This window comes from Bufo gargarizans, chromosome 2 (assembly GCF_014858855.1).
Source record: "Bufo gargarizans isolate SCDJY-AF-19 chromosome 2, ASM1485885v1, whole genome shotgun sequence".
Classification (NCBI taxonomy): Eukaryota; Metazoa; Chordata; class Amphibia; order Anura; family Bufonidae; genus Bufo; species Bufo gargarizans.
In genome coordinates this window covers 77,340,786-77,353,325 of record NC_058081.1, presented here as the reverse complement: position 1 = coordinate 77,353,325, position 12,540 = coordinate 77,340,786, and the positions used below count along the sequence as shown (strand labels likewise).

The 12,540-nt window shown below is 43.1% G+C and overlaps 1 long non-coding RNA gene across 1 annotated transcript; it reads right to left on the bottom strand.

Annotated features, from left to right (window-relative positions):
- Window positions 1–459: 459 nt before the first annotated feature.
- LOC122927426 lies at window positions 460–2,291 on the bottom strand. Its single transcript, XR_006387784.1, has 2 exons — window positions 2,244–2,291; window positions 460–707 (listed from the first exon to the last, which is right to left on the bottom strand). It is a non-coding gene; the product is annotated as an uncharacterized LOC122927426 (long non-coding RNA).
- Window positions 2,292–12,540: the final 10,249 nt, after the last annotated feature.

Below are 12,540 nucleotides of genomic sequence, written 5' to 3'. Positions count from 1 at the left end.
AGGTGATGCTATTAGTTTGCCAATCTAGCTGGAACTTGGATTTAAGAGTCTGGATGCATTTGTGCCCCCTGAGTTGTGCGCCAACAAGATTTACTTCACACACATATAAAAAATCTACAATAAAAAAAGTGACATTTCTGGGAGGGTTTTTCCAATTTTAATGTGAGGTTAATTCATTCCTGGTTTTGGCTTCCAAAACTGCATTCAGAAACCTGGCCATGTGGCCAAACCCTTTATACAGCTTTAGTGCTCTTATACATGTGAGTACAGTCAATAGTATGGGGCTCACAAAAATACCACAATTGATTAAATGGAACTTTTTACTTTACACTAAATTCTATGATGTGACTAGCAGACTACGATGAATGCTGGTACGGACCGGCTGGTCATGTGGCAGGTCCCAGCTGTTCTCAAAACTCAGTGCTGGTTTAGTAGCTTGTTGACTTTTTTGTTCCAGTGCTAAAATGTCCAATCTTCTGTTTCTCACCACAGCTGCCGTGAAGACCACCTGTCCATAACACACAGCAGCTGACATTCAGAAGTCTCTTATGTAGGTTATTATGGACACCAGACAATAGTTAACAGTTTGTCTTGGATAGGTACGCACTATATTGGAAGGAGAAATCCATCAGCCTACCTTCTTTTCATTTTGGTTATCAAAGGAGTTCCCTGGAATATTCATGACATAAATTTGGTTGGTGGAGGTCCTGAGAATTAGTAAAACAAAGGACACCTTCAACTTTTACCCAGGCAAAGCAAGTCTTCCCTACGTGTGGCTTTATCTGCTACTGCAGCTCAGCTTCATTTTAATAGTTCTGATGGGCAAAGGGGGTCTCAAGGGCTGGTACCCACCGATCACACATTAATGGCCTATTCTAAGGATAGGTTCTCCATGCTTTCCCGGAAAAACTATTTTTACCAAAAGAAGAAAAAAACTCTACAAGCTCTGACTTATCCTTATTCGACAAGTTGTGTTACAATCTGTATGTGGGATCCCAGACCATTAGGAGTGATCCTCATGGTATTATTAAAATACACTTTACCTGTATAAGAAATTTTGGTGGGAATTTTACCCACTCATGGCTGCTGGATCATTAGGCAGATTTGTTATCTATCTAGTGATTGACCTGATTGGGGAGGGTAGATTTATCCTGGCTTTGGCAGCAAAGGTTTATTGGTGGTTGATGGTGACATGTGAGGGGCGATGGGGCTATATTACAGCAGCATCTTGTGTTATATAATACTATGGCCAACATATCAGAGCCATTCTAAAAAAGTTGGGATACAACTCCTAATTAAAGTATAACTGTCGTATTATAATTTTTTGGGAGTATTGGATTGTGGTGATTAATATCTCCTTGGTGGCCCTATTTCAACTTTTCACTGTGTATTCAATTACCCCTTAATTCCACAGTTTTGTTCCCTGTACTGCCTACTTTTTAAAATCAGGTTGCTATGCATGGTCCGTCTATGTGTTGAAGGACGGAGGACGCAGAAGCACGCAGCGTGCAAGGTCACATTACTGACAGCCAGGGACTGTAAGTAAATGATTAAAGCCAGGTCCTCCCCAGCAGCTGATAACAGTGCCTGAGCTGTGTGCACTTCTCCCTGTCCCTGCGCTTGGCAGACGCTCCCTCACTCAGCAGAGCTGGAGGATGCAGAGTTGGAGCAGCGCAGACCAGGGAAGGGAGATCTGCCGTCTGCTCAGTGTATAAATGAAAGCAACATGTGGTAAGAGGACCCCTTTGTGCTGCAGGAGATTAACCCTTTAGGGGGGAGGGCTCTGGTTACTGACACTTTTGGGGGGCTATTGTTACTGGCTAGTGAGGGCAGGCGGGATTAGCCTCAGGGGAGAGCAGTGGCGGCCATCTTAACTGAATAGTGAAATTGCAGTTTTATGCAGACTGGTTGCTAAGGGCTGAATCTTATTAAATATGGGGTGAGTCAGTCTAATAGTAACTGATTCTGGAATATCATGTTATTAGTAACTACATATATGAAAATTGAAATTAGGGTCTAAGTGTGACAGTTATCCTTTAAGCTGCAATGACATCCATAATTGGTTGTCACTTTTAGAAAATGAAGAAAGACATAAAGAAATGGATGACTACAATAATTTTTTTTTACTTGACAGAAGAAAACATCTCAATACTGCCACTATGAGATTCTGAGGAGCTTGTGATCTTGATGCTCTTCTAAATGCAAACTGAAGGCTATAGTTAATACCTATAGCTGACACCTACCTTCAAGGGGTTAAGCCAGTGTCCTGTTCTCACAACATGTACCCCCGGGGTCTGTATGCAGTTCAACAGGCAGATATCACCATTCTACTAGTTAATAAGATGAGACTTGTTTCTGTAGTCTGTGGTTTTTATTAACCGGCAGTTGATAAGGTAAACTATAAGAAAATGAACATACAAGAACTGAATATACAGCACAATGCACACAAACCCTATACAAAAACATTAATTAATTGCTTACCGACAATGGTTTAGTAAGAGACACACAGTGTGCAGCTGCTCCTTCCATGAGGTGAAGGGAGAAAGGAAGAAGGTGCCTGTCTCTTTCCCAGAAAGCACTATGAGCTGGAAGTCAGGTGACCTAATGAATATGCATAGTTTAACAAGGCAGAAGATGCACTTACAGCTAAAGGTCACTAGATGGTGCTGAAGGCACACACATGAACACACATTAACATACTATGTAATAGTTAGTGAAGAGAAGACAGTACAGCCAGGGAAAAAACATTTATCACCTATCCACAGGATAGACCCCAATCAATGTCTATGGGAGTGACATAGATATCCGAGTCCTGTATCTAGCCATCTCCGTTAGTCCCTAGACATTGAATGGACTGTAGTACTGACTACTGTTCCATTTGAACTCCTCTGGAAAGGAGGCTCGGGTGCCTCATTCTATTGATTGCTAGGGGATCCAGTGGTTGGACCCCTAGCGATCATACATTTAACACCTATCGTGTGGATAAATGATGTGGTTTGTCATGGCCTAACCCATTTATGGCAGGTATCACCTATAGCTATTGACCTATAACTTTTAAAGGGGTTGTGTCACCTCGTACATGGGTGGCATATCTCTAGGATATGCTACTTATGCCAGATAAGTGTGAGTCCCACCTATGGAACCTGCACCTATCTCTAGAATGGGGCCCCCAAAGTGAACGAGAGCGTACTGCATATGCACAACGTGCTCCCCATTTACTTTTATGGGAGTTATGAAAATAGGGGAGCGAGCGCGCTCGGCTATTTTTCTAAGTCCTATATAAATTAATGGAGATCGCACAGTACAACTGCGCCCACTGCTTCATTCACTTCTATAGGACTGCTGGAAATAGCCAAGCTAATGCTCGGCTATTTTTGTAACTCTAATAGGAATGAATGGATGGCAGCTACGCATGCGCAGTGCGCTCTCATTCCCTTTCCGGGCTCAGTTCTAGAGATGGGACCTGTAAGATACTATTTGTGGGTGCGCCATGTTGTCAGAAATCCTATATTACTATAAAGTTTAGCAGAGGGTACTTTTGCTAAGAAAATAGAGGTCCCAAAGTGATCGATTAAAACATGTTTTCTGATTAGGACTAGCTAGTTATGACATCATCGAGTCTTAGTGACATATTTATGTCCTCCATAGGTTCTTTTAGATAATTAATTATTGGGCACTTGTCAGCTTCAAAACAAACGCTTTCAAGAATAATGGAATCACAGGATGATGGCTCAAAGGTTAAAGATACATTAGATATTTATTCTCATGTGTTTTTAGGCAATTAACTAACATTAAGTATAAAGAGATGGAAGTCTTCCTTATGCATATTGATGCTTGGAGGTTGTCACAGAACAAGAACTTTTAACCAGTCAAGAATTGAAAAGTGTGTGTGACTTCTTACATATGGTGATGTCCTAATGTGGTCAGGCTTGGACTGGCCCACAGGGGTACAGGTGAATTCCCCGGTGGGCCCCTGCGCAAGGCGGGACTGTAGTCTCCCACCCCTTGTACAAGTGGCACATAACACAGTAGACCTACTGCACTACATACATATATTCAATGTACAGCACCTCAACCAGCCTATGTTCATATAAAAAACTTGATAGATTATTAAAGAAACTCCCAGTTTATTATTATAGACACGATCATCGCTGAGATGACTTCTAGATATAGAGGAAAGATAGCCAGTGTCCTCTTTTCCCCAGGACCTACCTTCTCAAAGGTGCTGCAGGGACCCCTATATTCAATCATCTGGTAGCATCTTGCTGCTATGTGAGCAGGTAATATTTGAATGTATCCGTACGGTGGGCCCTAGGCACCCCGGTCCGACACTGAATGTGGTCATAGACATGAATATTAAGCTATTAATGATGTAATGTATGAAACACATTGATGTCTATGGAGTGCGGTACACTGTGGAAGACCTGAATTATAATACAAATTATTTCTTTGTTCTCTGGGGTATAAAAGACCGTGTTTGTGGACATAAAGGAAGCACTGTCTTTTCCACTGCTGCTTCACACTTCCATCTACCTCATATGCCGTACCCTGCCACCTTTTTACATTTATTTCAATGCTGTATTCACATGGCCGTGTCTGTTTTATGGACACTGGCTGCATGCACCCCACATCGCGGTGCGGACCCATCGACTTCAATAGGTCCATGTTCTGTGCATTGGGGGACAAGATAGGACATGTCCTATCTTTTGCTGCGTGGCTGCACACATCGGAAGCACACAGCTGATGGAAACATATTCAACAGTTATCCAGTAAGCACAGAACTGGTATAAGCAGGGGTGGATTGCCCATAGACCCTACAGGGAAACTTCCCGGTGGGCTGACGCCTAGAGGGCCACCTGAGCCCTCCTCAGGTGGCCCTCTGGGTGTCAGCCCACCGGGAAGTTTCCCTTACCAGACATGGTAAGTAATGATCTGACACTCCCCTTCTGACTCCTGAATTCAACTGTATTGCCATCCTGAGCGAACTTGAGGAAGAGGACAAAACATGGCATCTGGTGCTGATGACCACAGAAGGGCAGTTTTTGGAGATGTATTTTGTGCTGCACTGTAGTATTTGGCTCTGCTGGGGTGGTTTAATATGCCACAATATAGTATTACTGGCCCCGTCTACTTGTGTTGGCCCTACCTTCTGTCAACTAGGACTCAACTACAAAATGGGGTCACCTTTATATATTTTTTCCAGGGCCACTTTGAGTTCCCAGTCCACTCCTGAGTATAACTATCAAAAGTAAGACCGATTAATTTTTTTTTAAAGGAAGTGGGGGCGTGGTCAGACCGAGCTTGATGGCGGCTGCTTAAGAGCGGAGCACACGCTACTAGACCCCGTATTAGCCTGTTTCTGAACACTACCCAACAGAAGGGATGAAGATCCAGCCTAAGGATCCAGCTAAAGATACTCTTGACCCAAAAAGGGACCAACCGCAGCACTCAGACATGGAGAAGTTCATCCAAAAGACGGCTACCCGCGCGAACAAGTAAGATGGCGCCGAGGCGGCATGGTGAGGAGGAAGCACCTGGGAACGCAGCTTGCAGAATCCCATGTAGTGAGCTGAAGGAGGTGAGCGGATCGCAGCTTGGCGATGATCCAGCGGGTCTCACCCGCGATTTTCTGGAAGGGGCCCTCCAGAAGGCTTTGGCCCCAATAGCAGCAGACCTAGCTACCATAAAGGCTGACGTCCGCCATATTGGAAAAAGGGTTGAGTCCCTAGAACAAGCGCAAGACGTCATGCTCACCTTTAACACAGCTGTAAAGAGCTCACTGAGCTACCACACCAGAGCCATGAATAGTCTGTTGCTCCAGATGGAAGATCAAGAGAATAGGAATCGGCGACGTAGGAATCTCTACCAGCAAGTAGGGCGGTTACTTGCTGGTAGCAGCCGCATCCTCCTTTCAAATAAACGCTCCCTCCTCCTGTTGATTGACAGGGCCAGCGAGCGCTCTCGTCCTCTGGCTAGCCCTGTCTGCCTTCCAAATCTCGTGCTTGCGCCGCACCGGTCTTCAGTCGGCGCAGGCGCACTGAGAGGAGGACGCTCGCTCGGCCGCTCAATGCACCTGCGCCGATGACCTCACATCTACACCCGGCGCAGGTGCATTGAGGATGGAGCGGCCGAGTGAGCGTCCTCCTCTCAGTGCGCCTGCTCCGACTGAAGACCAGTGCGGTGCAGGCGCGAGATTTAGAAGGCAAACAGGGCTAGCCAGGGGACAAGAGCGCTCGCTGGACCTGTCAATCAGCAGGAGGAGGGGGCGTTTATTTGAAAAGAGGATGCGGCTGCTACCAGCAAGTAACCGCCCTACTTGCTGGTAGAGAGGTAATTTACATATTATAAAAGTGCGTTTTTTTTAAGAAACTACTGACTGAAAAAGAGTAAGAGGACTATATATTGATAAATCGCAGTATAAGGATTTAAAAAATGAAAAATGACTTTAGTGGGGTGACAGAAGCCCTTTAAAGCACTTAAATCCCTACAGACACACTTGAGGGACTTACATGTCAGTGATATTTGGAGGTCAGTCCACGGTGACAGAAGAGACTATACATTCTACTCAAACCCGCATAAATCTTACCAGAGACTGGACTACCTTTTTATATCAGATAGAAGCCTATCCTCAACTATTGATAGCATTACAGTATCAGATCATGCTTTGGTATCCTGCGCCATTCAGCTCTCAGATTTAAAAGGGAGAGAGTGGACGTGGAGGCTAAACCACACACTTCTAGACACACAGGCACATGTAGATGCTATTTGGAAGAAACTACAGTAGTACTTTGCCCTCAATGAAAATACCGCGGCGACGCCTGCTATAGTATGGGAGGTGCACAAGGCAGTAGTACGCGGGGAACTCATAGCATTAGGTTCACATATTAAAAAAGAACGTACTAGACGTCTGACGGACCTTTTAACCCGCATCTCCCAGCTAGAAAGGTCCCACAAATGGTCACTAGCCTTGAAAGACTTGGAGAAATTGGTGTCGCTTAGACAAGAGCTTAAGACATTACTAAATATTAAAGTAGCAAAGGCGTACCTAAGGGTGAGGCACCAACATTATATGCACGGAAATAGAGGTAGTAAAATTATGTTGACTCTTATAAAAAAACTAGCAGAGCAATCCTACATTAAACAAATGAGAACACAGGATGGGACCCTTTCCACAGATACTGATAGTATCTCAAAAGTTTTCACCGCAAATTATCATAAACTGTACAATATAAGGATAGATGAACCCAGTGAAGTTGTGAAAATCCGGCAGGAGGAGACATCTACCTTCTTGCAGGAACTTGACTTACCGGTACTTTCAGAAATGGACAAAGAGATTTTATTAGTTCCTATAACATTGGAAGAAGTAGGAAAAGCCTTAAAATCGACCCCCAAAGGCAAGAGTCCAGGATATGATGGTCTGACGGTTGCTTACTATAAACCAGGGGTGCACAACCTGTGGCCCGGGGGCCACATGCGGCCCTTGATACCATTCTATGTGGCCCCCAACCATCTGGTAACAGACATGTATGCCTATGTCTTGTGGCTGCTCTCATGTATTTTTCATGTATTTCTCCCATTAGATGGGAGTCCTGAAGTGTAACTAGACATTAATGGTATATAATGTGTGTTCAATATGCCATAAAGTACAATATTTCAGTTGTTAATACACCTTTAAATTTTAATTTCGGCCCTCGTCATTGGTTCAGTCTGGCAATGTGGCCCCCAACCAGGAAACGTTGTGCACCCCTGCTATAAACGGTTTCTTCCCACACTAGGTCCTCAACTAGTAACTCTTTTTAATTCCTTATTGCAAGGTACACCTTTGGTTAGGCAATCGCTGGAGGCACACATTACTGTGCTGCCCAAGGCGGGTAAAGACCCAAACCTCCCAGCCAGTTACAGACCAATCTCGCTTTTGAATGCAGACGTCAAACTATGGGCGAAGATTCTGGCTTTTAGAATTGCACTTTTTCTCAATGGTTTAATATCTCCAGAACAATCTGGTTTTGTAAGGGGCAGGGAGTGCAGGGATAGCACATTCCGAGTCATTCAAGCACAGCAGTATGCCTTGTCGCACGGTCTGAGAACCACATTTCTTAGCACCAATGCCGAAAAGGCATTCGACAGAGTGGATTGGCAGTTCATGGAAGCCACCCTACATAGATTTGGCTTCCCACCCCAGTGGGATATCAACTACTTAGGAGTTCAGATAACAAGAGACCCTGAGCAGCTTTTGACCCAGAATTACCTCAAACTACTAGCTGACATCAAACTTTAGCTTAAAGAACTAAAAATTCCCTACTTAACTTGGCTGGGGAGGAAGAACGTCTTAAAGACATATATCCTTCCTAAACTGTTATATCTGATGCAGACGTTGCCAATATTTCTGCCCCACCACTACCTCGCGCAGATCCGTAAGGTGTTTTCTGCATTTGTTTGGAACCATAGTAAACCCAGACTCGCCTACAAAAGATTAATTTTGCCCAGACACAAAGGAGGGTTTGGACTTCCGGATGTAACCGGCTATTATAGGGCAATACAGATAAGATTACATTCAGAGCTTGTCAATCCTGGGGTAAATAAACTAGGTTGCCAAATAGCAAGAAAAGTTTTAGGGCCACGAGGCCTAGCTATGTTATGGGATTTCCACACAAAACCCCAACATAGACTGGATGCTCCTAGCTCGATAAGAGGAATCTTGGACTCTTGGTAAACACTATCAGGATCTTTACATCCCTCTCGCTGCCTCTCGCCTTTTACACCTGTCAGGCACTTGTCAGTGATATTTGGAGGTCAGTCCACGGTGACAGAAGAGACTATACATTCTACTCAAACCCGCATAAATCTTACCAGAGACTGGACTACCTTTTTATATCAGATAGAAGCCTATCCTCAACTATTGATAGCATTACAGTATCAGATCATGCTTTGGTATCCTGCGCCATTCAGCTCTCAGATTTAAAAGGGAGAGAGTGGACGTGGAGGCTAAACCACACACTGCTAGACACACAGGCACATGTAGATGCTATTTGGAAGAAACTACAGTAGTACTTTGCCCTCAATGAAAATACCGCGGCGACGCCTGCTATAGTATGGGAGGCGCACAAGGCAGTAGTACGCGGGGAACTCATAGCGTTAGGTTCACATATTAAAAAAGAACGTACTAGACGTCTGACGGACCTTTTAACCCGCATCTCCCAGCTAGAAAGGTCCCACAAATGGTCACTAGCCTTGAAAGACTTGGAGAAATTGGTGTCGCTTAGACAAGAGCTTAAGACATTACTAAATATTAAAGTAGCAAAGGCGTACCTAAGGGTGAGGCACCAACATTATATGCACGGAAATAGAGGTAGTAAAATTATGTTGACTCTTATAAAAAAACTAGCAGAGCAATCCTACATTAAACAAATGAGAACACAGGATGGGACCCTTTCCACAGATACTGATAGTATCTCAAAAGTTTTCACCGCAAATTATCATAAACTGTACAATATAAGGATAGATGAACCCAGTGAAGTTGTGAAAATCCGGCAGGAGGAGACATCTACCTTCTTGCAGGAACTTGACTTACCGGTACTTTCAGAAATGGACAAAGAGATTTTATTAGCTCCTATAACATTGGAAGAAGTAGGAAAAGCCTTAAAATCGACCCCCAAAGGCAAGAGTCCAGGATATGATGGTCTGACGGTTGCTTACTATAAACCAGGGGTGCACAACCTGTGGCCCGGGGGCCACATGCGGCCCTTGATACCATTCTATGTGGCCCCCAACCATCTGGTAACAGACATGTATGCCTATGTCTTGTGGCTGCTCTCATGTATCAGGATCTTTACATCCCTCTCGCTGCCTCTCGCCTTTTACACCTGTCAGGCACTTACCTTACATATTTAATGCAGACTTTAAAGATAATGTAGGACTTTGGGCAGCTCTAGGCAATATAGCAATAGGAGATTCTTTGGAAAATCGCCTAGCCCCCCCCCCCCACAAACCCTGAAAACACGGTTTAAGCGCATTCTGTGGTCCTTAACCCACTATTCCCAAATGAATAAGATTTGTACACAATACTTGACAAACACTTACAGCTATTACACTCCAACATGGTATGATGCAGTATGGAATCAGCCAATAAGCAAAAAAGGAACTATTTCGCTACTGTATAACAAAATATTAAATATAGACTCAGACGCTAGGCCACTGTTTATCGATCAATGGGGAAAAGAGATAGGCTCCTACTTAGATGATGAGACTGTAAGAAGAATACTCACCCATTCCCATGGATACTCGCGGTGTATAAAAATTCAGGAAAACTCCTTTAAGCTAGTCACCAGATGGTACAAAACCTGACAAACTTCATGCTATTAGTCCCTCTTACTCAGCAAACTGCTGGAGGTGTGGAAATGAAAAAGGTACCATGTACCATATTTGGTGGTCGTGCCCATTAATTGCCAAGTACTGGGATATGATCTCCAAAGAGGTACAAGAAATATGTACAATAACCTCTCCTATCACCCCATTAGTGGCGCTGCTTAATTTGCCTGATTGTAGTTACAAACTAGCGAAACATTCCTTACCTGCCCATCTTATTGCAGCGGCCAAACTACTAATAATACCAAAATATTGGCTATCTAATGAGATCCCGAGTATTAGAGAATGGGTATACAAGGTTCAGGACATTTGCCAATTAGAAGAACTAACTAGCTGGGAATCGTTATCCCACGATAAATACTTAAAACATGGCAGGATTGGTATAAAAAATTATCCGGCATGTAGTTCCTGTATAAACTTATCTATGTATAAATTTACATTCTACGTTACCTGACCTATTGGGAAAGGTGCTTGGGAAACGAAGGCTTTTCATTCACTATTACTATATTTATCCATGTACACAATAATAGATCACACAATGCGTTGAATCAGACATAGGGGTTGCCACATGCCTGCTTATAAATAGAGATGTATGTTTACGCTTGCTTACGGAACTGGACACTTACTCAATTGTGACCTTGGCTGAATTTGGAGGAGTTATTTGTTACTTGTTACTATTTGACTACAAAGATGTCATTTACTATATAGAATTTGTCAAAATGAAAATAAAGATAAAAAAAAAAAAAAAAAAAGGGAAGCCACCCAACATGCTTCTATGGCATCACTGCCTTATTGAATGGATCTGTCAGCTGCTCTTATGTTGCCTTGTGAGTAGTCTTCTAAGCGGGAGATGATTCACTGTATATCAATAGGCTTATATTTCCTTAGATGTAAAGAAAGCTGTCAACTAGTCTGAGGTAATACAGTCACATATTGTGCGCAGTGTCATGAACGGTTCTTGGGAAAGGGACACAAGGGCAGTAATAATGCAGCTTTTTTAAGAGGAAGTCTAATGTAAAATACTTGACAATATGTTGGTCCTTTACCCAAGACTGGACCTACAGTACAGAGCGGACAAATGCTGGAGATTTTCATTGCACCCTGTTTCCTGCCTCTAAACAAATAGCAGGAACTGTCACAATCAATATTCACCACTTGCCCTTGTCAATTACTAAGCTCAGCTGCTTCACTGGGACAAGTAATAGTTAATGGTCAGATGTTTAAAGGGGTTTTCCAGTTTTATGTAACTAAATCTTCTGAAAAGTTCAACAATTTCTAATAAACGTTATGTTGAAATTCCTCATCTGCTTCAGGCATTATGCATTCTGGTAGGTATCCGCCAAACCCAGATTCAGACCGCCAAATAGTAAAACGTAATTTATATCACCGCAGGGAACGTTTTCAATGCTCCAGAGGCAAAGGCAAAATCCACAGTGTAAACATAGCCTACGTGTCCTACATTTATGAGCCGTCCCTTGCTTTGACTTCAAACACTGAACATGGAAATCCAGGCCTAATATACTATAGCGCCTCAATATTCTTCAGAACCTAGTAAAACTCATATATACGATACGGAAACTAGATTTTTTTTAATTTGAAGTTTGGAAAGGTTTGTGTTTTTAATGTTTAAGATATTCTTGTTCAAGACCAATTTACAAAAAGCTTTCATCAAAGGAGTTGTGCCAAGTTTTCTGTGGATAACTGTCTGATTGTGGGGGTCCTGTGGATAGGGGATAAGGGAACACTTGCTACAACCTCTTTATTATGGCACACAGTGATTTAGAAAGCCTGATAATCAGAAAAATAGTACCATTCCATTCTAGAAAAACACCTGATATGTCCTCTCTGTGCCACATTTTACTATACATACAGCTATCTATCGCTATACCATACCAGGGCCTAGATTAATCCTATGGGTCTCGCAAGCCCCTCCCAACATAGTGCTTACACAGATAGATGTATATAATACATAAACTATATGGGCAGCAATATTTGGACACCTAGACATTACAACTACAGGAGCTTTTATGACATCCGAGTCTAAATCCATAAACATTAATATGGAGTTAGTCCAACCTCTACATCTAAAAGCTTCCACTCTTCTGGAAAGGCTTCTTTCTATGAGATTCTGGTATCTGTGTGTGGGAATTTGTGCCCTTTCATCCAAAAGATCAT